Source organism: Vicugna pacos, chromosome 1, assembly GCF_048564905.1.
Source record: "Vicugna pacos chromosome 1, VicPac4, whole genome shotgun sequence".
NCBI lineage: Eukaryota > Metazoa > Chordata > Mammalia > Artiodactyla > Camelidae > Vicugna > Vicugna pacos.
Window position 1 is genome coordinate 103,754,384 of NC_132987.1, and position 9,410 is coordinate 103,763,793.

At 35.2% G+C, this 9,410-nt stretch overlaps 1 pseudogene; it reads right to left on the reverse strand.

Annotated features, from left to right (window-relative positions):
• Nucleotides 1-7,676: 7,676 nt before the first annotated feature.
• Nucleotides 7,677-8,676, reverse strand: LOC102539946 (ubiquitin-conjugating enzyme E2 J2-like; annotated as a pseudogene).
• Between the last annotated feature and the right edge of the window lie 734 nt (nt 8,677-9,410).

Genomic DNA, 9,410 nt, shown 5'->3' on the forward strand with positions numbered 1-9,410 from the left:
TTTGGTTTATTTCCTGTTTGTTGTTATTTCTGCCTTACTTGTTCATTTTTCGAATTTTATCTTGATAACTTACCTGAAAAAAAAACACATTTTATTCCTAACTTGGTAAATGAAATACAAAGTTTCTTAATTGCCCTATGCAAAATAATGTTTACATTTTAACAAATTTCATAATTTTCACTAAGAAACAATAGCCATTTTTCTTTTTTGGTTTATATTAACAGTATTACTTATAGTTAACGATTTTATGATATGTGGGTTACAGTGCTTTCTTACTTCCTTAAATGCTGCCCTTCGTAGTATTTATTTATTTAAGTATTTATTACCCTTAAAAGAAATCACCCTCATCTTTGAGAGACAGCTCTATAGGGGGAAGAAAAGGAAACCTCATGTTTTATCAAGTAGCATTTTTTAATGTTTATTTTTTAATCTGGGAAATCAAGTTCAATTGGAAAACATCAGTGAGTAAAAGAAGAAACAGAAGCAGGAAAACACCAGAATGGTGAATTTTGTTATCTAATGTTAGAATAATTAAGGACACATGTAACAATGTTGTTTATGATTTTGAAGATTTTTTTAATGTTTTGAATCAAAATATAAAGATGTTGTCCATTATATACTGTTTGTTTTCTTAAATCATGATGGTGTTACTGATTTCATTTTAATTCTTCTTTTAATTCACAGTATGTAAATAATACCCTTAAATGGTCAAAATGATATTATAATATTAAGTCATTTAGAGATAATTTTTAAATCACCAAATTTTATATATGAGCTATATTAAATACTAATTTCCATAAACAAAATTACGTTTACTTGCACAAAGTATGGAATATCAGTGAATTAAAAAAGTTATTCTTATTATGAAAAATATAATGATGGTTTCAAGAAAAGAAGTATATTAATGAAAGTTCAAACATTTTATTTTTCACAACAATTTTTGCAGTATAATGACCCTAGGGCTCTCTTTCAAGTATGAGTAGATTTATAATAGATTATTTGTATGAAAATCATTTTCCCTATTCTGATGTTTCCTGAACAGTAATTCAATGGCTTGCCTGTGTCAAATATAAAACTCAAAAATATTTATCTAGAGCTTTTCCTACTCATGTTTATTTTGCCTTAGGTTAGAATTTGTCAGTGTTGTTGTGAGTCATAGACAACTAGTTGAACTCCAATAGATGTGTTCCCCTCCTATATGGTAAGAGAACTCTTTTGCTGTGAATACAACCACCAAAGATTAAAAATATATAGTATTCAGTCTGTCTTCATGAGATCTGACCTGTGACTAAGTTCTTGCAAATGAGAAGTGATGGAAACTGCCACAAGAAAACTTCTAAGAACACCCTATGAAAGATAGTTCAAATGAAGACTTTTTCTTTGTTCCTATTGCCTGGAGCTATGGACACCATCTTTAATGGGGGATGGATTGTTGAACACAAAGGAACCTCAATCTCTGAAGACTTCTGGACGTAGACACTTTATCACCATTAGGCTTTATCACCATTAAGCTGTCTAGGTTTTGCCTACTATGAGGGAAAAATAACTCTACCTTGCTGAAGTCACATATTTTGGATATGTGCAACTGAGAAAAACCCTAACATTAGCTGCTATACATTTGGAGTACACAATCTGTGTTTATAGTTTACTATATTATATCTAACAAATATAGTATTAATCTCTCTTTTTTATTTATACAAACAAATGTAGCAGTCAGAAAAGAATAATGCCTCTTAGATGAAGCAATCATTGTGGATACTAGATAGTGAATACTAGGTATTTTTAATAATGCTTCTCCTCTGTAGATAGCCCCAGGGTACTACATCATTCCTGCCTATACTTTAATTAGCCATCTTTTCATTAAGGCATTTTAAATTACTCTTTCTGCATATACTACCTGTTTCTTATCAGATACTTGTTATAGCACACGTAGATAACCTCTAATGCTAGAAGCAAGTAGAACATTATGATATCACTGATACAAATAGCATCACTGCTGTTGGTATAGAATGGAATACAGGCAAAGGCAGGGGTTGAATGATCCAGTAGTTGTGGCAATTATAAACATTCTACATGGTTTAACTTATTTCAGCTTTCCAATAGGGAGTGGAAGAGAATCAGTATAAAGGTCTTAAATATCAAATTTAGAACACACATGATAAATCAAAAATCTTGTTTAATGTGGCTATTAACCAAACCAAGAGACTTATTTTCAGGGCTGTAGAGTTGAAATGCCAATTAAATACACACTTAAAAATAAATACACAGGAGGAAGAGTGGAATATTGAGATATTGTATCAAAACATTTGGGCAGACACAGATGAGGGTGATAATTTTGATCTTCAAAATAACTCAGATGTTCCTTGTCTTGGAAATTGGCTTTCTCTTCATAAAATCCTTCCAATGACTTCACCAGAGAGTTTCTTCATGAGGAGATGCTTATTCTAGTCAAAATTCACTGCTACAACTACTCATTCTGCCTTCAGTCTTTAGAAATTGGAACCCATCAAAGTCCAGATGGAAAAGTACAAGAAGTGATCTGGGACAAAGTAGACCACACACTAAAAGAATAACATGGCCTTGCCAATTTGTATCAGCAGGAGTCGAGGGAACATATATGGGAGTAGACTAAGAGATGTTTGAGCAAGGAGGACAAAATATGAAAGTAGGTAAGGCAAATGTATTGATATGGATACACCAAATCAGGATTAGGGATTGGTTTAAGCACTGGGGAATTGTGTGGATTAGGTTGGTTAATTACATCCTGAACTCCAACATGACCTTTAGTCAGTGAGAAATTCTGAAATATTCCTGGAGTATTGAAGAAGAAGAAATCTGAAGATTCAGGGAGAATAGAAATTTTATACTGGTCAGTTGTGAGTTATTTGAACATATGTGTGCCCTTTCCCCCAGGCACCCTCATTTTTATAGTGTGGGTCCATGTAAAAACTGACCATGGTGGAAAAGACAGAGGCAATTCATTAGCACTAAAACATGGATTTCTTCTCACCATGAATGATCTGTTTACTGTCACTAATAAGTGCCTAACCTACTGACATTCAGCCCTAAAGGACAATGTTTCCTCAGGGGTAATAGCCCAATAGAGAATCTTTCCTCAGGGGTAATAACCCTAACCTGCAAGAAAGTTGACTCTATTGGACTATTTTATCATGAGAGGGGCAGAGGTTTGCTCTCATGGATTTAGATATATTCGAAATATTAAATTCGCTTCCTGTCTGCAGTGCTTCTGCCATTATCACCACTCATGATCTTACAGAATGCCTTATCCTTCAACACGTAATCCCATAGAACATCTCTGCATACCTTAGGGTAAAGTGAGTGTAACAGTGGGATCACACATACAGGATTCATTATTTTGAACATATGGTCAGAAAGAGCAGATTTAATAGAATAATGGAATAATGTACTAAAGACTTAGTAATAGGACCCACGCCTGATAGGTTTGATGTGATGACATCTACTCCTTAGCCAAACAGCATGGGTCCAAGAATCAGACGGAAGACAGGGATGTGGGCTCTCTCACTGTTACAACTAATTATCTACTTAAGGTATTTTTTTTTATTCAAAATCCTGAATCTAATTGCTTAGGTATTTGGATGCTTTGGTGCTCGATGATGAGATAAATCCCCTAGGAAAAGTTTCTTATCTCCAATGGTTTGGAAACTGAGACTGACTTCTCACCCACTCTCCAATGTTTTTGAAATTTCATGTCACTAAACCAACAGGCAGAAAAAAAGGGCCATTGGACTTAGTGGCCAAGGTGAATAATTCTAATTACCAAGCATGAGCTGGGAAGCTGCCTGTTTAAGGAGGTAATAAAAAAGATGTGACCTCCAGTCTGACCTGTAAGCTGGACCAAGTATGTGGAGGCTGTTGGCACCACCATGCACCCCCCATCCCTTCGAATGTGTGCTCTGATTGTCTACCCCAAGCTAGGAGCTACCCAAAGACACAGCCTTGAGATAGTAAAATGATGCTGAGACCATCTGGACTGTGTACCAGATTGATTGAACCCAGTTAAAGCCTCTCTTGCAGCTGCCCAAGACAAGCTTTGAAATTTCCCTTGTTGTTGCTTTTTTTTTTTTAATTGATGTATAGTCAGTTTACAATGTGTCAATTTCTGGTGTACAGGATAATAGTTCAGTCATACACATACATACATGTATTTGTTTTCATATTCTTTTTCATTATAGGTTACTACAAGATATTGAATATAGTTCTCTGTGCTATACAGTATAACTTATTGTTTATCTATTATATATTTATTAGTTAGTATCTGCAAATCTTGAACTCCCAATTTATCCATCCCCCCTCCCCCCAATTCCAGTAATCATAAGTTTGTTTTCTCTACCTGTGAGTTGGTTTCTGTTTTATAAATAAGTTCATTTGTCTTTTTATTTTTTTTTAAGTTTCCACATCTAAGTGATATCATATGGTATTTTTCTTTTTCTTTCTGACTTCATTTAGAATATGACAATCTCCATGCCCATCCATTTGCTGTAAATGGCATTATTTTATTATTTTTTATGGCTGAGTAATATCTGTTATATAAATATACTACAACTTCTTTATCTAGTCATCTGTTGATGGACATTTAAGTTGTTTCCATGTCTTGGCTATTGTAAATAGTGCTATTACAAACACTAGGGTGCATGCATCTTTTTGAACTGGATATATGCCCAGGAGTGGGATTGCTGGACAGTGTGAAGATTCCTCCCTTGCTTCTTAAAGCTGCCACCTACCAATCTGGAGTGGCTGCCTCTTTCTTAAAACTCCATGTACAGGACAGGTTTCAGATTACACAAGGGAAGCTCCTGAGAAGGTTGTGAACTAACACTGCTACAAGCTGAAACTAACACTGCTGCAAACTGGGAGCAAAAAGAACCCCCTAGGGATTCGCTAGCATTCTTAATACTCCTTTGCTCAGTAGATTTGGTCAATGGAGAATTACTTCTATTAAGGTGGCAATGAATTAGACCCAGATAATTCAGAAAAAAAAGAGTTAGGTTACCCTTGCTCCGAGAAATAACCCATTTTATCAGGTTTCCAACAAAGAATAAAAAAAGTGGAATAAATAGTTTAAAAAAATAAAACTATAGTTATCAAATTAAGTCAGGGTAAGCTACAGATGTGTGGGTCTGGGGAGTGGAAGAGTTAAAAACCCCAGCTTTGTTTTAAGTTAATTGTCTTTGTTCTTTCTTTTTCTCAACCACCATGCCCAGAGATTTAGAAGTCTTTGGGAACATGACAGAAGTGAATCCGCTCCACAAGGATACGTTAGCTGTGCTGCTTTATGCATCCTATTTTAGATATATACACATGTGCACTACATTATATATATTCCATATATAGATTACATGTAGTGCAAATGAATGTATCTGTATATTGCGTGCATATTTATATTTTAGTTCAATGTTTAACATAAACTCTAAAATAAAACATAAAATGAGGGCCCTGGATACCCAATCTTCTTTCTTCACTAAGAAATATTTTATAACATTCATTTTAGGTAAAAAAATATCAGATTAAGAGAGATTTTAACCACAAGAATATGTGTACACTATTTTATCTCACTGAAATCTACCTTACTTCTCTTTAGTTTGAATGAATAATGTTTTCATTTGAGGCCGATTCTGAATTTTTCATCTTTATTTCTATAGTATTGTGTTAAGAAAACTTTTGAGATCACAGCTAGGCTCATGATCAAAATATGGAAATAAATGTTAGTTATGGGCTATGGAGAAAGCAAAAATACATTTTTAGAAGTATTTGATCCTGTCTTTAAGTTTATTTTTAATTATTCATAGTTATATATTTTTGACCCAAAGCTGAATCTAAGTATAAATATCCTAATGTACAAACACTAATGAGTACACTTTGTGTTGTCTCAGATAGTGGGAGCAACAGAAATGGCTTCAACAACTTTAAATAAAACATATTAAAGAGACAGTAGGTGGTTAAAAGGTAAAAAGGTTACAAGGTAAAAAATAAATTAATTAAATAAACAAACAACAACAAAACCTCATCAGTGAGTCCAGAAACTGGATTTGAAACCTAAGTGTACTTCCCATAAACTAAGAGCCACAGGAGAACTTTTCAGTGGGTATATAGAGAGAGTACTTATGCTGAATTCAAAAACACACTTTTAGTAAATGAATATATGTTAGTATCCCAGTATTTCAAAGCATTGTTTCTTTGTAATGAAACAGTGAATTCATTAGAAAATAATACAATAAGATAAAGTGAAAAATATTGAAGAACTCATGTGTGAAAATGTGTATTTTTTATTCCAGTGTTGCTTGCAACTAAAGCACAAAAATAATTTAAAAAGAAACATCATATTATGTTTTACGTGTTTGTTCATCTTTTTTTATTAAAAACAAATTCGTTCATTTGAAACACAGATTTATTCTTCAGCTGAATATATAGAAAGATTTCATTTATTCTGTGAATCTTTTGTAAGTGACTTTGGAAATTACAGTAGATAATAGCTTTCCATTATTTTAAGTAATCCTTATTGAAGCATAATATTCTTTCAGAAGCTGTACAAAATCATAATATACAGGTGGATGGGTTTTAACACAGTGAATTCTCTATATAACAAGCAGTTAGATAGTGAAAGAAAGCATCATAAGCTCCCAGAAGCCACCCCCCGGTTCCCTAGGTTCTTCCCAGAACTGTTAGTTCTTCACCAAAATAATAACCTCTCTGATGTTTAACACCGTAAATGATTTGGTCTATTTTTATATGTTGTACTAATGGAATTTTACTATATGTGTTCTTCTGTGTTTGGCATCTTTCACTCAAACTTTTCTGTGAGATGCATCCAAGCAGTAGTTATCTTATCTCCTTATATATGTTTCCTTTTATAAATTTGTAAAAACATATATACATATATGTATCTATTCATATATGAATATATATACATATATAAATACTCAAACACACTGTTAACAGGCTTTTTTTAAGCTTTTGTCTATTTCAAGCAGTGCTACTACAACACATACTTGAGAATGAAATTGCTGAGCACTTAGTTCTAGTACAGGATGCCAATGAGTTTTCCAAACCAGTTGTACTGACTTAACGCTACCATCACCAGTGTGTAAGAGTTCCAGTTACTCCACATCCTGGACAACACCTGCTATTATAATTCTTTTTCACTTGATCCATTTTAGTGGTGGTATATGGAAATTTAATTTCATCTTGCAGATTCCTGTTGAATAATGAAGTTGAGTACCTTTTCACATGTTTATAAGCTGATGCATTTTGTAAGGATCTCTTCCAGCACTTACATGTTTTACATGTTTTACTACATTGCATTTTCTGCTCCATGTAGAATTGTGTCTTGCAAAAATTCATAAGTTGAAGTCATAACTCCTACTACCTCAGAACGTGTCCTTGTTTGGAAAACAGTGTTCTTGCAGATATAATTAGGTGAGATGAGGGCCTAATGGTTTTGGGTGGACCTTAATCAAATACACCTGGTGTCTTTATAAAAAGGGAGAAATTTGGACACAGACACACATACAAGGAAGAATTACCATGTGAAGATGAAGATAGAAGTTGATGTAGCAGAAGCCAAGGAACACCAAAGATTGACAGCAAACCACCAGAATCTAGGAGATAGATAAAGACAGAATTCTCCCTCGCAGTCCTTAGAAAGAACCAACCTTACTGACATCTTGATCTAGGATGTCTGGCCTCCAGAACTGAAGCCCCTTCTGGCCATGTTGAATCTCCCTCCCTGTTTGAACCAGGTCTGGGAAGGAGAAAGCCTGGGATTTGTTACCGAGTTGTCTTGTGCTTTATATTTTTGTTTAATTTCCTCCATGACTTCAAGCAATAATTCAGAAAAGACGTTGTCTTTTCAGTTAAACATTAAACTTTGTGCTGCCAGTTGTCTTTTTGTGAACTCTCAAGTCTCTCTACTGCCCAGAGTGGGTACTTATCCATCATGAAGCTAAGGATGTTGAGACAACATGGTGGCGATGGACCAGGCTAGGTTATCTGGGTGGAGATATGTGATGGAAAGACTCAGCCTTGTATTGCACTAAATCTTCCATTGGGAGTCACTGTATAAATACTAGAAATTTTAAAAGGAAAATATCTGAGAAAAGTTAGTCATCCATAATAACAGCCACCTTCAAAAGGGTTCATCCCAGGGCCTCAGAGCATATGTAGTCCTCCCTTGATAACTGCCAGGGATTGACTCCAAACCCCTGCAGAATTGGAGGATGCTCAAGTTCCTTATTTAAAATGGGTTAGTATTTGCAAATGGCCTGTGCACATCCTCCCCTAAACTTTAAGCCATCTCTAGATTACTTGTAATACCTAATACAGTAAAAATGCTATGTAAATAATTGTAAATAGTAAGTAGTTGTACATGCTATTTAAAGAGTTGCCTGTGGTGGTAAATTCAAGTTCTGTTCTTTTGGAGCTATATGGAATTTTTTTCCCAGATATTTTCCATCTGCAGTTGATTGAATCTAACACGTGTTAAATACAGACGCAGCTGGACCGTAGTGCCATTCAAGAATATTGGAAGGAAGGGGCTGAGCACATATGTAAGACACCAGTCTTTCTTAATTCCAAGATAGCTCTTTTCAGTGTCTGTGTTGCTATTGTTGGAGCTTTCTTAGTACTGAGGTTGCTCATCTCTCCCTGTGGCTACTGTGTTCAGGTTGTCAGTGGTAGGGCCCCAGCTGGAGAGCCACAAAGCACTGGGACCAAGGCCAATGCACAAGGTATTGAGGTAGTGCTGCCACCTCAAAATTCATAGTTTTGCAAGTGGGTATCCAGTTGACCCACTATCAAAACCAAATTTTTCTCCACTTTACATCAACTTTTTAATGTCAGATTTTTTTTATTGTATTTTCCTTGTCTATTGTCTGTTTCTGAGCTAATTGTATTACTAAACCAAACTTGGATCTGCTCACCCATACACAGTAAAGCCAATCTACGGACACCAGGTTGTGGTGAAGGAGAGTACAGCGTTTACTGCAGGGTGCCAAGCAGGGAGCACAGGAAGTTAGTGCTTAAGTGCTTAAAAGACCTGAATTCCCCTGATGGCTTTCAGGGAAAGGTTTTTAAATACAGAGTGAGGGAGGGGGGTTGTGGGGTACATGATCAGCTTGTGGGCATTCTTCTGATTGGTTGGCAGTGAGGCAGTCGGGATTCTACATCATCAAACTTCTGGCTCCAAACTTTCTATGGTCTGCTTGCTTGTGAACAACATATGGTTAACTTCTCTAAACACTGGTGGGTGTTTTAGTGTCTGCAAAACAGCTTAAAGGATATAGCTCAGAATATTATCCTTAGCCCTTGAGGAGAAACTATAGGTCCTTGACTGTGCAGTGCCTAAACTATTATTATTTTGTCTTGCTTGGCTC